Below are 19,096 nucleotides of genomic sequence, written 5' to 3'. Positions count from 1 at the left end.
GCGACGCGCAGACGGGAACTGCCTTCCTGTGACTTACCCCCACCCTCCTGCAAGGCACATCAGACAGGAGCCTGTCACCCAGGGATGTTTTTCAACAATACTTCATGTCCTCTCTTACTGTCTTCCTTTTAAGCCACTTCCAAACTCGGCTCCCTTTTGCTCCTTGCTCAGATCAGACTAATAAGAACATCACCTCAGGGAAAAGACTTGTACACAGACAGACTTCCTCTTCAGAGGATCAAACAGACCAGACTGTTCCTTTTCAAGTTTTATTAATCCTGGTTCATAATTTCCACCACATCATTAGTCATTTCCTATTATTGAATAGCTGGTAGCAGCAGCATCGCTCAGTAAATAGCAAGATAACTGTGCCACCTGCGACTTCTTGGCCGATACCTCCCCACAGCCACATCTGGGGAAAAGACGATGAGGTAAAATTAAAAGCCAAACCCCGTAGACTTTTTTTGATCTGTGGCTCGTTTCTTTTATTCACATCATCTGCTCAGCTGGCTACATAAGCTGCTGCAGACCTTGTTTAAAAACAGCTCCAGAAGATTAACACTCGAACCAACAGTTTGGAAATGTGGTGATTTTCACTGGAATTCCCCTTGCTGAGGCACATGGGGTCTTTGGGGAGCTTGCTGGTTATCAGGGTTTAATATATGTTTGGTTTCCTAAGCTTTTCTTAGTTTGTCAACATATTTTATGTGATTTTGACACTAAAAATGGGAAGAGAATCCAAGTGCCTTGAAGCAATCAGTTTTCTGTTCAGTTTTTCTTGCCCCTTCCCCAATAAAGTTGATTTTTCTTAATAATATCCTTCTTCTTTCTACCATCTGGCTCAGGCAACTAACTGGGAAAGAATACCCTGGTCTTTTTAGTATAGTAACTATATACCTGAATTTCTGGAGTGTTCTCTTGGACACTCTTCATTTTTCCCATGCCAGAAGGGTCTCCATGCACAAGTTCTGGGTTGGGGTTTCCATGTGGATCACTCTGTTCTGGGGAGCAGGACACAGCCCTGTATCAGAAGTGTGTAGCTGTGACGGCCCAGAGGCAGCTGTTAGATGATCAGAAAGGGCTGTTCTCGACCCAGGCAGCAGCATTTCTCCTCTCTCCTTCTTCCCAGCATCCCAGGATATTTTCCAGCCCGCAGTTTCCCCACGTGCTCCACAGGAGAGCCTCGCGGCGGCACCACGCCAAGTTCACAGAAGACAATGAGCCTTTCCACCATCTCCAGGGGCAGGGGATGGAGCTCCCAGTTCCCAGGACTGTGAGAGGATTTCCTCCCTTTCACTTGTCCTCGTGAGCACAGCCTGGTACACGGAGCACAGTCACCAGGGATGGTGTGTGACTCCAGCAGCCAGGAATGACTTTGGGTTTACGGCAGAGGTTTCTGCCACAGCCTTCCTGCATGGCCTTAGGCAAGAAGTCACTTGCCATCAGACTTTCTCAGTCCCTGCTGTTCTGAGCATAGATATTGGTCATTAGAGGTCAGCTGAGTCCAGGTGAAAAGAGGTAATTAAATGCCTAATGACTAATGCGTTTAACAGCCTTTTGGGGAGTACAGCACGGTGCCTGCAGCACTGGCTCCATTTATCAGGGTGGGACCTGTCAGGACAGCACTGTCAGGCCTGCAGATTCCTTCCTCTCCACTCACTGGGACACTTTCAGGTGGAGCTTGGTAAATCCAGGAGCAGGATTATGTGACTTGGCTGCTCAAGGCTGTGGTAACACTGACCACAAGTGTTACCTCAGTGAGTATGTCCTGGCACTCCCTTGGCAGCTTCAGGTCCTTGACTGTGACCTGCTGTCACTTGGTGCTTCAGTCTTCCCTACCAGAGGCAGCAGGAGCTGGCAATGCCTGTTTGCACTCACTCTGTCTGCCTACAGCATGAGAGAGCTGGATTTTGTAGTCCAAGAGGCAGAGCCCACCAGTTATACATTTTTTTACAAATATATGTGTTTTTATCTCTTTTATTTTCCTAAATAAACATAGATATATACAGTTAATACACACACATCTATATAGAATCACAGAAAGGGTTGGGTTGGAAGGGACCTTAAAGATCATCTTGTTCCAACCCCCTGCCATGGGTAGGGACACCCATCCAACCTGGCCTGGAACACTTCCAGGGATCCAGGGGCAGCCACAGCTTCTCTGGGCAACCTGTGCCAGGGCCTCACCACCCTCTGAGTAAAGAATTTCTTCCTAACATCTACTCTAACCCCCTGTTTTTCAGTTTAAAACCATTTCCTCTTGTCCTCTCACTATCTGCCCATACAAAAAGTCCATCTCCCTAATTTTTATGGATTTTTTATGTTTTTATATGCTATACATGTTATATAAAATATAATATGTCAAAAAGACTAAAAACTCACTTCCCACAACCAGCTTTCAACTCCCCTGTCTGATTGGGTGAACACTCCATAATTATCTGTTCTTTTTCCTCCTTTAACACCCAGAGCACAGGAATTGCTTAGGTTCTGCTCTGCCTGATATGCCCAACAAACACCCACCTTGTCAAACCCTCATTATCTAAATCCCAGGACCACATTTACCTTTGCTGCTCCTCCCTGTCTCACTCAAACTCCCATGCCCTCCCTCAGTTTGGACAGTACATACCTTCCCCCAGGTTACTCCTCCTCTCAGCTCTCCTGGCTCCTCACAGCTGGGGAAGCAGAATAAGGGCGAGGTGGCCTTGGCTCACCTTCACCTCATCTAACTCCTTAGATACCATCACAGGCTCCTCACTGTCACACAGGCAAGAGACTTAACTCCCTACTCCCTTCCCAGTGAATATGAGCTGATCCTCCTCCCTTCCAGGAGTGCTGAAAAGCCCTAATTAGTGTTCCTAAAGACCTCGGACTATAAAAGTGTAAACGCCTTGTCTTCCTAATAATAGTAATGAAATCCTGGAATCACTAACTTGACAATAATTGCTATATGGGTATAATAAATTGCTTCTGCCACCTCAAAATGAATTTTCATTAATTGGGGCTTTTGTTCTCACAGTCACCAAGCTATTTTTTTGGCCCTCCTGGTGAAATTCCTGCAGTAATGACGGGGGAAGCACGTAATGGAGAGTGATGGGCATCTTTATAAACAAAAGGGGTCACATGAGCCCTAGATCAGAGAAATGGGATCTGGTACAGTAACATCTCAATGTCTCAACTAAGACAGGCAAAAGCCTGTTGATCTGGATATTCTGTACAGATGACAGTCTTTATCTTCAGATCCTATAATCCTGAGAGTTGGCCAAAAGGAGAAATCATTTCCACTCACATGTAACAAATGAGAAATGAGGGCGGTGAGCGACTGATCAAAACCGAGGACTCTGAGGGAGGACTGGAAACTGAGCCAGGTTTCCCGCAACCCAGATCAGGTCTTGAACTACAAGCCCCCCTTTTTTTTCCCAATTCCCAAGGCAACCTCTGCCTTTGTCAGGACCCCAGTCACAAAGCTGCTGTGTAACTCCTCTGTTACACTGAGCACCGCTGAGCTCCTGTGCACAGCACCAGGATCCAAGGACTTGGCTTGGATCCATTTCAGGATCAAACCCTGACATCCCCACGCTGACAGCTCAGCATTTCATGTTCCTTTTTCGCATATGAACAACATGCCTTAATTTCAGGAAAGATCAGGCTCTGTAAAACGAACAGGGGGAAGGGAAAGGTTTATAATGGGCCATAATTATTTAGCAGTGCACTGAAGAGCTGCCTGGCATGGCCTGTCCTTGCAGACAGCACTTCCTCCTCTAATAGCCCTCCTGATAGCTGGAGCTGTCTTGGCTTTTATCAGCCGGGCAGCCTCGCACTCTGCTCGGACCCAGATGATCAAGTGGCCTTCACAGCTGCCACCACTTCCTATTAAAAGACTACAAGAGGCCTGTGAGATTAAGGAAGGATAAAAACAAGTACTTATCATTTGGGAAGTAATGTCGCTGGTTATCTAAAGCAACGTAATTATATCGCGAGCTTTATCTGTGAGTGGCTTTTTCCTTCCAGGAGGTAGGAACAGAAAAACTTTTCACTTCATAATGAATCCTATTGAAACTCCATTTTGCCCTTGGCAAAAGGCCATTATCCAGCAGAAACATGTAATCATCCTAAAAATGCATAATGGCATGGAAAACGGACAAGTAGTTTCTTGAAATATTGTTTGTAAAAGGCCTAATTTATAATGGGGATTGTTTGTGTTAGGGCCTTTTGGCATGTATGGTTAACAAGAACTTGCTGTTCTACTGCCAGTTCGTTTAATCAAGAGGGCCTTGTGTCGGCCCCGTCGATATGGCCGAGGAAACAATGGGAGCTTTTTCCCCGAAACCGCCCCATCGCGATGGAGAGAGCGCCCTGCTATTTAATCTGGAGTTGTTGTCCCTCTTGATAGACACCACTGCTGTCAGTGCACTCCATCCAAACATACACACTGTCAGATCTGTTGCACTGTCCTGCTGATGGAAAAAGAAGAATATTAGGAATGATCTGGCAGCGCCACTAATTGAGGGCAATCCTGCAACTGTGGCCTCTTTGTAACGACGGCGCTGCAGGGACAGCGCCTTCCCTACGGAAACGTAGCAGCTCACACACAACTAGGAGTGAAACCTCTTGGTCTGCCACTCCTCTGTGCTCAAGAGTTGGATCACATGCAGGAGAAAACATTCCCCAAAAGGAAACGAGAAAAGCTGTGGTAAATACACTTCACCAACTCAGGAATCAGAGTTGGAGTACTCTTTGATCACATTTTGTACCCACAAAATGGGGGTAGAAATGGCCTCATTGTATCTGGATATACTTTTGTCACATATATTAACAAATAGGTAGATGTTCCAGGCGTCCTGTGGTGCACAGAAAGGTCTCTCTGGTTTGTGACCTCTGCAGATGCACCATATGTGTTTGTATTCCCTCCAAACATCCCTTTTCTGTCAGGATAAGCTTGGGTTCAAGTTCTACAAACCTTCTGTGGCAGATCCAGCACCCAGCACAGATACTGGGCATGGCAGCCTTATTCCAAAGCAAGAGTAAAGCTATAAGTAACAGGCTGAAATACTCCTGCCCAAACCTCGTGTGTCGTCATTCACACTAAAAGCAAACCCCACAAGTCAGAGGAATCTCAACATTTGTTTTGTCCCAGTTTTGTCCAGTACCTGAAGGGGCTCCAAGAGAGCTGGAGAGGGACTCTGGACAAGGGCCTGGAGTGACAGGACAAGGGGGAATGGCTTCCCACTGCCAGGGATATTGGGAAGAAATTCTTGACTATGAGGTGGTGAGGCCCTGGCACGGGCTGCCCAGAGAAGTTGTCGCTTCCCCATCCCTGGAATTGTTCAAGACAGGTTGGATGGAGCTCTGAGCAACCTGGTCTAATGGAAACCCCCAAGGCAGGGGGGTTAGAATGAGACAGTATTTAAGGTCCCTTCCAACCCAAACCATACTCTGATTCTGTGTCAAATTATCCATGAGCCATGTGGTGGGGATGGCTGGCTGCTCACAGCACGAAATATGTGCTCCTGGGCTGAAGCTCAGAGCAGGACATGTCCAGCACTGGGTGACACAAGGCCACCCACCCAACGGAGAGATGGTGAAGAATCAGGCTGCTGTGTGGGGAATTCCCTTGGAGGCAGGGCAGCACCACAGCCTTGGTTACCTCTTCTGCTCAGCATTTCTGGTCAGAGCAACATGCAGATCCAGGGGCTGCCTGGAGGTGGAAAGCAGGGGACAGATCCAGGGGACAGATCTGCAGGACAAAGGGCATCACCACAGAGGGGGAAAGATGTGCTGGGGAACAAGTGCAGAGGCTGCTTGGCAGCAGAGTGGAATCAGATACAGCTCAAACCTGAATGCCAAGGAGCAAATTGTGGAGGAAAAGGAGGAACTGTGGATTTCAAGATTCATAGTGCCAAGATCTAGACCTGAAAAGCTGCATCTTGTCACACAAATATATTTACTGTATATATGGCAGTTGTGCCCCAAGGTCTCGGGCACAGATCAGACCTGTTGTGCCTGGCAGTGCACACACATTTATTTTAAGACAGTCCTTGCTACCAAGGGCTTAGAATGGACACAGAATGGTATTTTTAACAAAAGCACAATAACTGCCACAACTAAAATGAAAACAAAGCTATAATTTGGACAGCTTGACAGTGTGTGAAGGCCTTCTGTAGAGAAATGTAACTCACAGGATTTTTCACTTTGAGGCGTTCTGTTGAATCCATGGGTATCTCCCTAACATATAGAAAAAAAGAACCCTTCTTTATTTGCTCCAAAGCTGTGTTTGTACAGCAACTGCTGAAGAAAGACCTTCTTCCTTCCACAACCAAATAAAATGATCCCTTTGGTTATTTATAGTCCTCATGGCCCAAAGACATCACTTGGCTCTCTACCACAAGCCCAGCCATGTGTTACTATATTAAAAAATGTGAAAATGTAATTACAGGGTACTCAAGCCAGTGTCTGCAGACAAAACCTGCCAGGAGGAAGAGACAGGAAACGTGTGCCCTTCGGAGCTGCACGCGGCCTTCCCACCTCAGGACTCCACCAGGGCTGAAAGAGGAGGGATGGGAGGCTGGCTCTGCAGCACAGCAAAGTCACATCTGCCTTTCAGCAGAAACCAGCCTGCTGTAAACTGCAAGTGCAATCCTGACCAAAAGGAAAAAAAAATCAGAATCCCTCCCTGCCAACTCCGAGAGCCGCATCATTTACGCTCGGTCACACTGAGAGCCACCCTGTCTGCCCACAGAGGGGAAGAGGGAGTAGGGTAGGATGCAGCAGGACTTACCTCCCCTGCACAAGCCTCTTGCATCTGTCTGGGAGCTTTGCCCTCTGTGGTGAAGCAATTTCTTATGCATTCAGATGAAGAGCAGAGCACAGAGACTGAGTTATTTCCCCCTCACGTTCTCTTCCAGGTAAAGGGCTGGTGCTCCTGGGACAAAACACTGATCTTGATGTCTTAGCTCTTGTGCATCTTCCCTTCCTAGTTCCCAGCTCTCTTCTCTCCAGCTGCTCATTACTGTCCCTGAGCTGGCAGCTCCTACCCACAGCAGGACAGCGGAAGGAAAACCTGTCACCCTTCATGATTTAATCCAGCTGGTCCCCACAGGGCTGAAAGCTCCAAGATCTCCACGTAGGCTCTGCTCTTCTCCTGAGCTGGGCACCGTACCCAGGCACAGATCCTGGCCAGGGTGATTGTTCACAAGGGTTGGTAGGTTTAGGACCCAGAGATCCCCATTCTCCTGCCACCTGTATAGGTATCTCCTCATGGCAGTGGAGGGGGAGCTGCTGGGAGATGCTCTGGAGCAGGCAAAGCTCCCACCTGCTATGCCTGGCAAGGTTGTCCACGAGTGGATCACCTTTAACTTTAATACGTGACTCCAGGTTCACACAGGGGTGGGGTGGAAACAGAGTTTCCCAGGAGTTAAGCTGAGACAAATCCAGGCACAGCATCACTTTCTCCAAGACCCCAGGACACCCACACAAGTAGCTGGTGAAGAGTGAAGGAATGAAAAAAGAAAAAGCACTTTTCCTCGGGGCACATGAGCTCTCTCAGGAAACTTTAGAGAAACTCTGGGGGAGGGATAAGTCATTGGGATGATGAATCGCCCACCGGCCCTCCAGAGTAATTTCCAATCAAACTGTCTTTGGGAGGCTTCCCTTGGAGCCAAGCACAAAATCCTCTTCTAAATACACAGTCTCAGGGTGAAGAAGCTGGATGTATAACCTCAGAGTATATATATGTGTGTGTATATATATATTTGTGTGTATGTATGACCTGTGTTAACAAAATGTTCATAGCCAGTTGTTCACCTGCTCCTTCCTTCCCATGTCAGTCTCCTGCTTTAGCCAAACCAAAGTCCAGTTTGTCCCTCACCACCGAACATTCAGTGACAAAAAGGTGTTTATTTCCTGTCAGAAAGGAAGGCAGGAGAAGTTCTCTCAACCCAGCACTGCCAAGGCAGCCACTGAGGGGCTGATAAGAGAGAGTTTTGCCCATTTTCAGTGGAAAACAACCCAGCTTTCCATACTGTCCAACCAAAGCCAAGCTCCCCTCCGCAATGCTCACTGCGTAAACCTCCTGCCAGGCTCATTCCTTTGGGAGCTGGCAATAAATCTGCAAGTTTCAACATTTTGCACAATCTGATTCTGTGACTAATAAGATTAAAACCTTGCCAGTGGAAGATGAAGCACCAGGATGTCCCCGTACCCTCACACCACTCCTACCCAAACTGCTGCCTTGTCCATTCATGCTGCTGGTTTTAGGCTCTCTCATTCCCTGATACCCTTCCACGTATCCCGGTTGACAGTGCCTCGGTTCTGCCGTGTTTCCCCCAAATTTCCTGCTCCGGCCAGTGCCGGTGGGACCTTTCCAACGCAGTATCGGCAGTGCCACCTTCTGGCCTGCGACACGAATCCCAGCCACCAGCCAGGTCCTGCTGCAGGAAGGCTGGACAACCCTCCCGGCCCCTCAGAGGGTACAGCTCGCATGGCCACACGCCAAATTCCACTGGGAGGTGGTCCCCAAGGAATGCCAGCTGCACCGTTCCAGTTCCCAGACCAAGGAGCTGGGAGCACTTGGGTCCTTACGCTGTGCCCAACACCAGCAACGTGACATGAGCCACCTCTCCCTGTGCCATAACCAGGTGCCACACTTTCCTCCAGTTCCACATAGTTTGGGAATCCTCACACTGTTTTCCCTACACAGGAAGATGTATAACAAAGGAGTAACTGCCAATTCCCTGCACTATTTTGTTACAATCCCAGAATGGTTTGGGTTGGAAGGGATCTTAAAGACCATCTCAATGCAACCCCCTGCCATGGGCAGGGACACCTTCCACTATCCCAGGTTGCTCCAAGCCCTGTCCAGCCTAGCCTGGAATAGGCTTGGGGCAGCCACAGCTTCTCTGAGCAACCTGTGCCAGGGCCTCACCACCCTCACAGCCACGAATTTCTTCGTAATATCCCATCTAAATCACCCCTCTTTTAGTTTAAAATGGTGCTCTCTTGTTATATCACTATCTGCCCATGTAAAAAGTCACTATCCATCTTTACATTTTTTGGCCTGGCATCCCAGGATTTAGAAATAGGACGTATTTCTTGCTCCAAGTATCCACGTGTGAGCTATACTCCAGTTCCCTGTGTCCTGAAAGGAGCAGCCACTCTGCAAACAGCAGCAACTCTACATTCATTTTAAATGCTTGTGGCTCTCACCTGGCTCTGCAGGTACTTCACACCTCCTGCCTATTGACAGGTGCATTCCTATCCAGGAGAACCTCAGATCCATGCCCTGAGGTGCAGCACCATCAGCCACAGGAGGGGGAAAACGTGTTTTCAAGGAGCAAGTCTGCAAGTTGTTCGCCGGCCTCGAGTATTTATGCTCTACAACATTATTTACAGCCACACTAAAAAATGAAGTGCTTCGTGGAGCTTCTCTGTGGGTTTTGGCCACATGGAACAAATGTGATTTCCTGATGCTTGTATCACCCTGGCAGCGTTTCAGCAATTCCAGTGCATCTCTCTAAAGAAAGACTTAATGCTCGTTTATTATAGGCCCCATTACACCGCTGGCAGTGGCTGAAGGGGACTTGATTTTGGCAGAAATGTCATTTACACCCACCTTATGTCCTTTTTACGGCGTCCTGATCTGGTATAAAAGAGAGACAGTGTATTGTACAGCTCCAGCTTGCATCCTGGAAGCCAGAAGTTTTCCACTGACCCTGGTTTTGGTGAGCTGGGAAGACAATTCAAAGGAAAGGCCTCGTCTCCTCTAATACACTTATTTTTCCCTTTCTTGCATCTATCAAGCCCTTTATGAAGATATATTAGAAAAACAGGGAAACAGGGAAAGATAATAGAGCAGAAGCAGAACTTGTGCTGGAAGGGACTGAGTTCACTCTCTGTGTGGGGGACATGTAGCTATGGCACCTGGAAGAGGCCTGGGGGATTGCAGCCTGTGCATTCCTGGTGGGACACAGCACTGGGAATTCCTGCCTGGAGAAGGCTGGTTCACTGGGAATCCCTGCCTGGAGAAGGCCTGTTCAAAAATGACACACTTCTCTGTCCTCTGGTACGACATCATGACGTGTTCAAAACCCCTGTTTGTGATTCAAACCCAAAGGGATAACATTCCTTCTGGTGCTGTTGCAAGGAAGCCATGGATTTGCCATGTGCCCTTGGGAATTTCATCCCTGCCCTCTAAACCAGACAGGAATCCTTCCTTCCTCTCCATTTGCTTCTTTAGCCTGGAAGCTCTAGCAGGCAGGAGTTGCCTCCCACACACATGGACCACGCCTGGCACAGCGACTCCGATCGTCACAGAATCACAGGATCATGGAATACGCTGAGTTGGAAAGGACCCACAAGGATCGTCCAGTCCAACTCCTGGCCCTTCACAGAACACCTCAACAATCCTTCCCTGTCCCTGAGAGCATTGTCCAAATGCTCCTTGAGCTCTGGCAGCCTTGGGGCCGTGACCACTTCCATGGAGAGCCTGTTCAGTGCCCAACCACCCTCTGGGGGAAGAACCTTTACCTAATCCCTAATATTCCTAATATCTTGGCTGGCCACTGCTGTAGCACACAATAATATTTGGATGAGGAGAGTTTACACATATGGGAAGTCCCACTGGCTTCCAAGAGAAGTCTCCCGGCTTAGCCTGGGAACTGCGACTGGGAGATGTTATCATAACAAAACACAGCCTTTATCTCCCACTGGGAAATCTTCCAGCTTCCATTTTTTTTTTGAACCCTACCCATCCCTTTGTAAGATACATATATTTTAAAAAATTAAGAACTTCCCAATCTGAACCCATTTTTCTAAATATGATTTTAAAAATCATGCACAATTTTGGGGATGAATGGGCAGAATTCCAACCAAGTTATCACCACTGCAATTAAGGTGATTTTTCCATCCGAGTATATCCCTGACATGGAAAGAAATTACACTATCACTGTATAAAGCTGTTTTGATAGATCAGTTCCCTCACTGAGCATATTTTATACTCATCAAAACTATTTATACATCCTCACATAACAGAGCTATTCTAGGAATTTCAAATCTGAATTATAATATTAGTCATTCATGAAAGAACAAACACATGCAGTATCCTTAGTAATGCAAAGCACAAATTCCTACGAAGAAAATTATTCCCATTTTTCCCTGCTCTTGTGCACACATGCCTGCATGGATCACGCATCCAAAGATTCCACTAAGTGAATCCTAAGTGAAGAGCAAAGGGAAGCAGTTTCAGGCTATTTTTAAACGTGCACGCTCTAAACACGCACCAAATCCAAACTCCTTAACATATGCTCTTAAGAGCTTTTGGAAAATCCAGCTTAAGGGAATTAGGCACTCGGATCTAATTGAATTTCAGTGCGATATGGACACCTAAGTCCTCGAAGCTCCTTTGGAAACTCCTGTCTTATCCAATCCAGGGTTCATTTTCCAGCTGAGAAATACCTTAGTAATGGTACACTTAACACTCAACAGCCATTTGACCTATTTTACTAATGTGTTTGGGAAGGAGGTTAATTAACAGTGGATAGCCATATCCTTAAGCTTAATTTTTCCAACAACCCTGCTCATAAAAGGAAAAATTGAGTACATATTAAAGGAAGCAAGCAATTAAGTTGCACAAATAGTGAGCTCATTGAACTGCAGCTGACTTCTATCATGTCAAAGAACAACTAAACACAGAAGCAATGAAAAGATTGTTGCCACGACCGCCACTGAGAACTGCCTGGCAATAAAGATGAATAACTTCCTACTTGAAGATTACTGATTAAAGCTCTTAGAAACCAAAAGGTTAGACACAGGCATATCTGGAGCAAAATATTTTAATGCATGTTTGGCAGATTCTGTAACGTATTTACAGTGGATTTAAAGCAAAGATTTACATAACTCCGGTAAACTCTGCTTTAAGGAGCCTTTAAAATCACAGCGGTTCCAAACATCACAAGTACAGGGGTAACTGGTTGGGGCTGGTGCCTTGGGGAAGGAGCTGCCCCTGCTGCTTCCTAAAGACAGAGGTGGGGAAATGGAAGGCTGAGTATTCACAGGCCTGAGCTCACTGTGGGAGGGAACTGGGCTTAGATGGATAAATCCCAGAATGCAGAATGGATAAGGTTGGAAGGGACCACTGGAGGTCACCCAGTCCAACCTCCCTGCTCAAGCAGGGTCCCCCAGTGCACGTCACTCAGGATGGTGTCCAGGTGGCTTTGGAATATCTCCAGGAGAGGAAACTCACTCCACAACATCTCTGGGCAGCCTGTTGCAGTGCTCAATCACCTCAGTGGTGCCTAGAAAACATCAGGCCAGCACTGGATGGACCATTTCCATCGGGCTCCATGGCAGAACTTATTATCAACCCCAAGGACAGGGCAACACAGAGATGGACACCCCTAGAACTTCACTGCAGAGATGGAGCTCTCAGCTGAGGAAAATTCTGCTCCCCAATCCATAGAAATACAGTTAACCAAGATCAGGAGGGATGTCCTCATTTCTCCAACAAGATCAGCAACTTGGGAGCAAAATCCCCCAGAGCACCGTTTCACAGACTTTTTCCCCCATTTTTTACTATGCTTCCTTGGAGTGTTTCCCCAGAAACATTGCTTGAAAACCAGTTTTGGTTTTAATGCTGACATTGCACAGTGTGTCCCTGATGGAAATGCTTAGCTGGGTGTTTCTGCTTCACCTGGCCCACCACAGCTATAACAGCCAAAATCCAGTGCCCCACAAGAACCACCGGGACAGTTGCTTCACTAGTACATCAGCAAACCTCCCATTTCAGTAATTTCTAAATGAAAAAGAGGCAGAGCAGCCAGTTCAGGAGAGAACTGGTTGGGAACAGTGTGTCTGTCCCAGAGCAGCTCTCCTGGGACGTGCCCATAAGGAGGAGCTTTGCAGCACAGAGATGTCCCTCCTACTCTACAACACAACTTCCAGCAATGCCACTTAAATTTTCAGCCCTTTAAAGTTTTCACACAAGGAGTCCAGGCCATGCACTAGAAAAATCTAAATGCAATGACAGCAACTGTGCTTTTCCTTGTGACATCCCCCAGAATTCTATAGAGGCAAACTGTGGCCACCTCCTTTTCCTGCATTCCAAGACTCCCTGCACCACTGTCTGGAAGCCACTGGCCCAAACAGATGTGCACAGACAGGGGAGAGACATCAAACAAAAGGGTCGGGCTCCAGTGGTGGAATGAGGGCAATGAACTATGCAGAAATGCAGGGAAAAGGACTGGAAAGGCACTTTGGCTGGGAGCTGACAGTGAGAACGTTCAGGCAGAGGACTCAGGAAAATTTTATTCAGATAAGTTCTGATTATTTGCTGTCAGTGACTAAATATGAGGCACCTGCAAATGCAATAGAGCAAGAATCCACAAAGCAGAAAAGCTGCTTCATCCAGAGTCCAGGACGACTGGCTTTGTGGAGCAAAGACACTTCATTTTAGGTAGAGAATCTATGTGCAGTTCCCTGACAAATGACCTTAAATATGATTTTATGCTCTTAGCCCTCCCTTCAAAATATTTCTGTGCATTAAAGACATGAATTTTGAGCTCATATTTTTAAACACTGGATCCAAAAACCAGCAAGAAATCTGTGGGCTCAAACAACAATCAGCCCATTGGCTTTTAAGTGTATGACCTTTATTTGTCTCACACACCTCCCCCTACTAACTCCTCAAAGTCAACTTGCATCTTCTCCTGAGTTAAGGAGCTTTTGGTGCAAATATATTCTTATTTCCAATCACTGCATGCTGATGGAAGCAAGACTTGCTCTTACAGCTCTTTTCAACCTGACTTGGAAATAAATAACATGGAAAAAGACCTTCATTTCCACCTACTTGCTCCTCTGACTTGTGTCTTTTGGCCCTTGAAACTTTTCTGAATCCACTTCCCCTGCAGTGAATCACACGAGGAAGTAAAAACCTTAATTGTAACACGAAAGTTAAACAGCAAGACATGACTTCATTGGAGTGGAGATAAAAGGGCAAGGGATGGCTGGATGAGGTGAAAATCCTCATCTTAATTCACAGGAATTCTTGGGATTGATACAATACAGGTACATGTGAGGGAAGTGGGGGGTTTTAAATGGTTTTATTTTAGTGCCTTTCCTATCCCCCTCAGCTGCAACCCTGAGCTTTGGGAATACACTCACACCAAGTTACCTACACAAAGAAACAGGAATTAAGGGTCATGTTGAGCCAGAACAGGTAAGACTTGCAAATCCAAAGTGCTCACTTACCTGTAGGGAGGTAACAACAAGCATTTAGCCAGCCAAGGAGTGTCTCATTAGCATGAGGGTGACAGTGAGCCTTGGGAACATGAAAGAGAGGCAAGATAAAAGGACAGTAGTGGGAAATACAGGAACTCTAATTACATTAGCAGCAGGAAAAAGAAACCCAAGTGGTTTGCAGGGACTGTGTAACTCGGGGATGAGCACGTGTTACACGTTCCATCACTGTCCAACATCCACCCTGGCTCAAGCTACACGTTTTCCTGTCTCTAACTTCAGAAATTCCCAATATTGGCCAACGTCTTAGAAACAGCATGGCCCCTGATTGTCCCTTCTAGCCCTATGATCTATGAATCCTCCCTACATTTATGGGGAGGAAGCAGTTTTTCAGCAGTTAAGTCTTTTTCTGATAAGGCTAATTTACAGTCTCCCCCCACCAAATGCATTAAATTGTTTTAAAAAAAAAAATTCAGCTTTGCATTTTGATCAGCCTTTTCATTTTTTTTCTCATAAATAGTTTAGCCTAAAAATTTCAAACACACCTTTTACTTGTGAGGGTTTTTTCAGTATACTTAAGCTGTGCCTTCATCTCATGTCTGCAATTTTAAATTCTATTCCTGTTTGTCAATACATTAAACTGCATTTGTCTACGCAACATTTGGCTTTGTTCTTGCCAAACTAATTCCCTGGAATATACCCACTGTGACAAGGAGAGCTGGGAGGAAACAAAAGGCATTCCTGCACATCACATGCACAGGGACACACCCAGTTCTTCTGGGGAAATTCCCATCATCCCAGACTTTTCCATTTCGTGTGTCCTAAGTGCACGAATTGCCACTTTTGTGCAGATCAAAAAAGTCAGACTGATCAAGAGAGAAGGCAGGAAAGGCAACAAGACTAAATGAAACATAGTTCTAGAGGAGGTTTTCATGCTCCTTAAATTAAGGCTTTCAAGTCTGCTTTCATAGGTTCAGCTTTTTGTATCTTACTAGTCTGACAATGTTGTAAAATCTCCTTGGAACAGATAAAAACTCAAATTGACATTGAAATAAATGAAAGGGAAAACCACCTTGTACTACCTTGACCAATTTTGTTGATGTGAGCAGCCTTTCTGGAGACCCTGCATGATGATGGAAGCCCTGCAAAGCCAGACAAGGACAGATCTCAGCCACTTTCAACTTAGCAACAGGTTATTGCTCCTGCTGAAGTTGCAGCTACAGCTTCCAGCCAAGGATCAGTGGTTTAGGGCTAAGGTGCAAACTGCTTCATCCATCACAACAGCACCACAATTTGATGAAATAAAGAAAGATGAAGAGAGCTCCCTTAGATGTTCAGCATCCAGCTGATGATAAAGCCTGTCCAAAGGCTGTAGGAGTGGCAGTGCTACTCTTGTGGTTATTCCTTAGGAGGTTTTAATCAATGGCATCTGCAGAACCAACACAAGTAAATGAAAATTATTTTATGGCTGATTCCATGCTGGGATAACATGGCATGACTGGGTTCCCTGCAGAAAAGGGCTTCTGCAAGAACAGGAAGGAATTTTGCAGAGCCAGAAGAACTTCTGTTGCTGTTTTGCCTAAAATAAAACTTCAGTTTAAAGATTCGTATTTCTGCTGGAGATCTAAACTTGATCTTCTTGTTTTCCATGTAACAGTCGTCCCACCATGGAAAAGAAGAATGAACCAACACAGCTGAGCCTCTGGGAAGAAAATCACACCCTTCTGAAAGCTGTGTCTGACTCTAGCACTGGAAAAACCAGTGGCAAAAGTTCTGCTCATGGAGCAAGCCCATTATCCAGCAATTTCAGGGAGAATCTGTAACAGCAGACGAAATTTTTTAAAGATGGAATTTAAACTATTTTTATATAATCATCCACCAAATCAACATTCCTGGCAAACAAAGGCCCCCAATACTACCTTCCTCACCAACTGGCTCTTGGAGAGGGATGAGTGAAGAGAGATTCCATGTGCTGGTGCTTCTCACCTCCAGGAAAACTGAATGGGAAGAATGTGCTTGTCACACCAGGGGTTGAGGAGGGGGTGGGTAAAAGTCAAATTCATGTCATTACTGAAAAGTAACTTTTTGGTATAGGCATTATCCCTGGGCTCATTATGAGGAGCTATGAACTCAGTTTGACCACTGTGTTGGCGGGAGTTTCTGCAGGAGTGGGGGGAATAGAAGGGGGAAAAGGATATTAAATACACAGGATTATGATAATAAACAATAAGGTTATTTTAATGCTATTCTAGCGTGGTTTTTCAAGCAATTTTAAAATTCATATGAAAAATACATGCATACGAGGAATTTAGGGTTAGATTTCTCCTCTCTCCCCTCCCTGCCTGCAGCTGCTCCGTTTCTCCTGGCCTGCCCTGCCTGCAGAGCGACGTGGAGCTGTGAGTAGTTTATCTTCAGAGCTGTTTTGCTGGTTTGTTTGTGTTTAGCTGAAGCCCTGATCCTCTCTGGTTAGCGTCTTTCACTGGTAATTACAGGCAGTGTACCGTGAAAAGGTTAGTTTGGTCAGTGGAGCAGAGGGTTGGGCGGGGGGGAGAGGGTTAGGAGAGTTTATCAACTGATCAGAGATGCCTTGTTGGCGCTCATCCTTTGTAAACAATAAGAAATGTCAGCGTGGCTGGTTGCTGTCACTGCTGACAGTATAAAGAGCAGAGAGTGTAGCATTCTTTTGGAAAGCTGGTTTACTGGGAGAGGAAACAAGGCAATGGGATGAAGGCACTTGGTGGATATCCGAGTACCTTGGGAAAAGAGAGGAGTTTGGGCTTCTCACTCAGCGACCTAATGAAAACTAGACAAATAGTCCTGCATTTAATATATAGTTTCCACCGATTCATGCTCCTTTTGTTAGGAACAATTCCAGTCTGTATTGGAAAGAGACAGTTAAATATAAAGAAATCATTTCACATTGACAAGCAAGTTTCAGATTAAGAAGCCAGAGGAAGTTTATGAAAGAAAAGAGAGCTGCCTTCGGATAGGTAAATTTCCATTCCCTGACCTCACATTCCTTCAACTTTGCAACAAAAAAGGGGGGAAAAAAAATCCAATGCCTGAACAAATAGTCAAATGGTAATTGGGAAAACTAAATAAGCATCTGTGTTATGAGATGCTGGGATACAAACAGCCACAAGTAAACCAGAGACTTTGAAAGGTCTGTGAAAGAACTGCAGCAGAAATAGGAGCAACGTGAAACAATTTACAAACACAAAGCTATACCTGCAGGCAAACATTTATCTAAAGGAACAGAATGTTCTGCTATTTGGAATCTCATAGGAGAATGCATCCTGTAAAAACACAGATACTTTTCCAAGATTTAACTGGATCAGTGAAGCCAACCCACCGTGTTATGCAGCATTTCTAATATGTGGCCGATGTTCCTGAACTAAAATAAAACCCAACGTAAAATAAAGGCAGATTTCCTCCAAGAAAACAAATCACACGTGTTGAATTGTAATAAACAACATACTGTCAAAACAGTGTTATTTAAAACAACTGACAACACTTCCACATTCGCTGCTGCTTTGACACACAAAGTACTGAATGGATTTTGAGAGTTATCAGTCTATCAGTCACCCTGGGAGATTTATTGCACTCAAGTCAAATAAAACTCACAGAACTGTTTAACTCTTGATCTTCTAGACTCTGCAGAAGGGAAAGGAGAGGGAAATTAGTCTGGGAAAACAGGTAGGCTCTCTGAAGCAGAACTTTAGCTGGTGATAACTGTCACAAGACTCTTGCTCTCCACTCCTATATCCACAGAAATAGTCCATAGGGATAGTCCACAGGGATAGTCCACATCCCTTTATAGTCCATAGAGATGGCACTGCCACATGCATAAAAAACCACACCATAAATATATTCATATAACCAAAACACAGACATTTTGAGACAGAGAGGTGGTAACACTCTCAAGATTTAGTGATTTTTAACTCCAGACATGGGATACCTGGTGCTAGAGAGACCTTCCTCCGGCAACCACAGCCCTGGCAGGTGCCCTAAACTGGGCATTGACGTTGTTGGGTTTCACATTTCTCATGTTCCACTGTGAAAATGATGTTTGGTATCTCTGAGGGACACTGGAATAGAGCCCCAGCAGCCTGGAATTTCCCCTTTTATTCAGAAACACAGTTCTGGGTCACAACAGCAAGACTGGATTTAAATCCAGACACAGATGAGGCCTCTAAGCTTCCAGTGACACTGGTCTAGACCACTGGAGTCAGCAAGTATGTCATGAGCTTCACTGGGCACAAGATCAGGCCATACCTCTCATACCTAAAACTGCTTTATTTCCTGGGAAATCCTATAGCAGCAGTGAAATCAGCAGGAGTTTCACCTAAAAACTTAACAACTCATTTCAGATCTTTTATTCCTCAATGATAATCTCAAAACAAAGCGAGCATTATCAGTGAGCCAGTCCTGCATAGGGGTAAGTGGAACTCTGAAATATTTCTTTTCCCTTTTTTCCCCTCGTTCTTTTTTTAATTGCAAAGTAACAAAAGGGACTCTTGCTGTTTGGATCACTTTTCATGAAGTAAATCTACAGACCCAGTCTTAAGAAACGATTGTTCTCAAACTGCTTTCTGAACCAACAAATAGTAAAAATAAAATAAAATAAAAAAGATTTGCCTGTCATGGGAGTTGGTCAATAAAATGCAACAGTGTTTATTACAACATTTAAAGTCTGTGATTAAGAACACCAAAAGGCCTAAACTAGAAAGAGTTTTAGCCTGTAATTTCCCTACAGTCCTGGCCTGTACTTCCTTATGAGTTAGCTCAGCAGGGCTTTTCTTCCATGTCCATCATCAGCTTGTAATTATTGCCATTCTCAAAGCTATGCCAGATGGGCTCTTTAGAAGCC

Source organism: Neopelma chrysocephalum, unplaced genomic scaffold, assembly GCF_003984885.1.
Source record: "Neopelma chrysocephalum unplaced genomic scaffold, ASM398488v2 Primary Assembly neopelma1_253, whole genome shotgun sequence".
In the NCBI taxonomy this organism is placed as follows: Eukaryota; Metazoa; Chordata; class Aves; order Passeriformes; family Pipridae; genus Neopelma; species Neopelma chrysocephalum.
Note: the sequence above shows the minus strand (reverse complement) of the source record.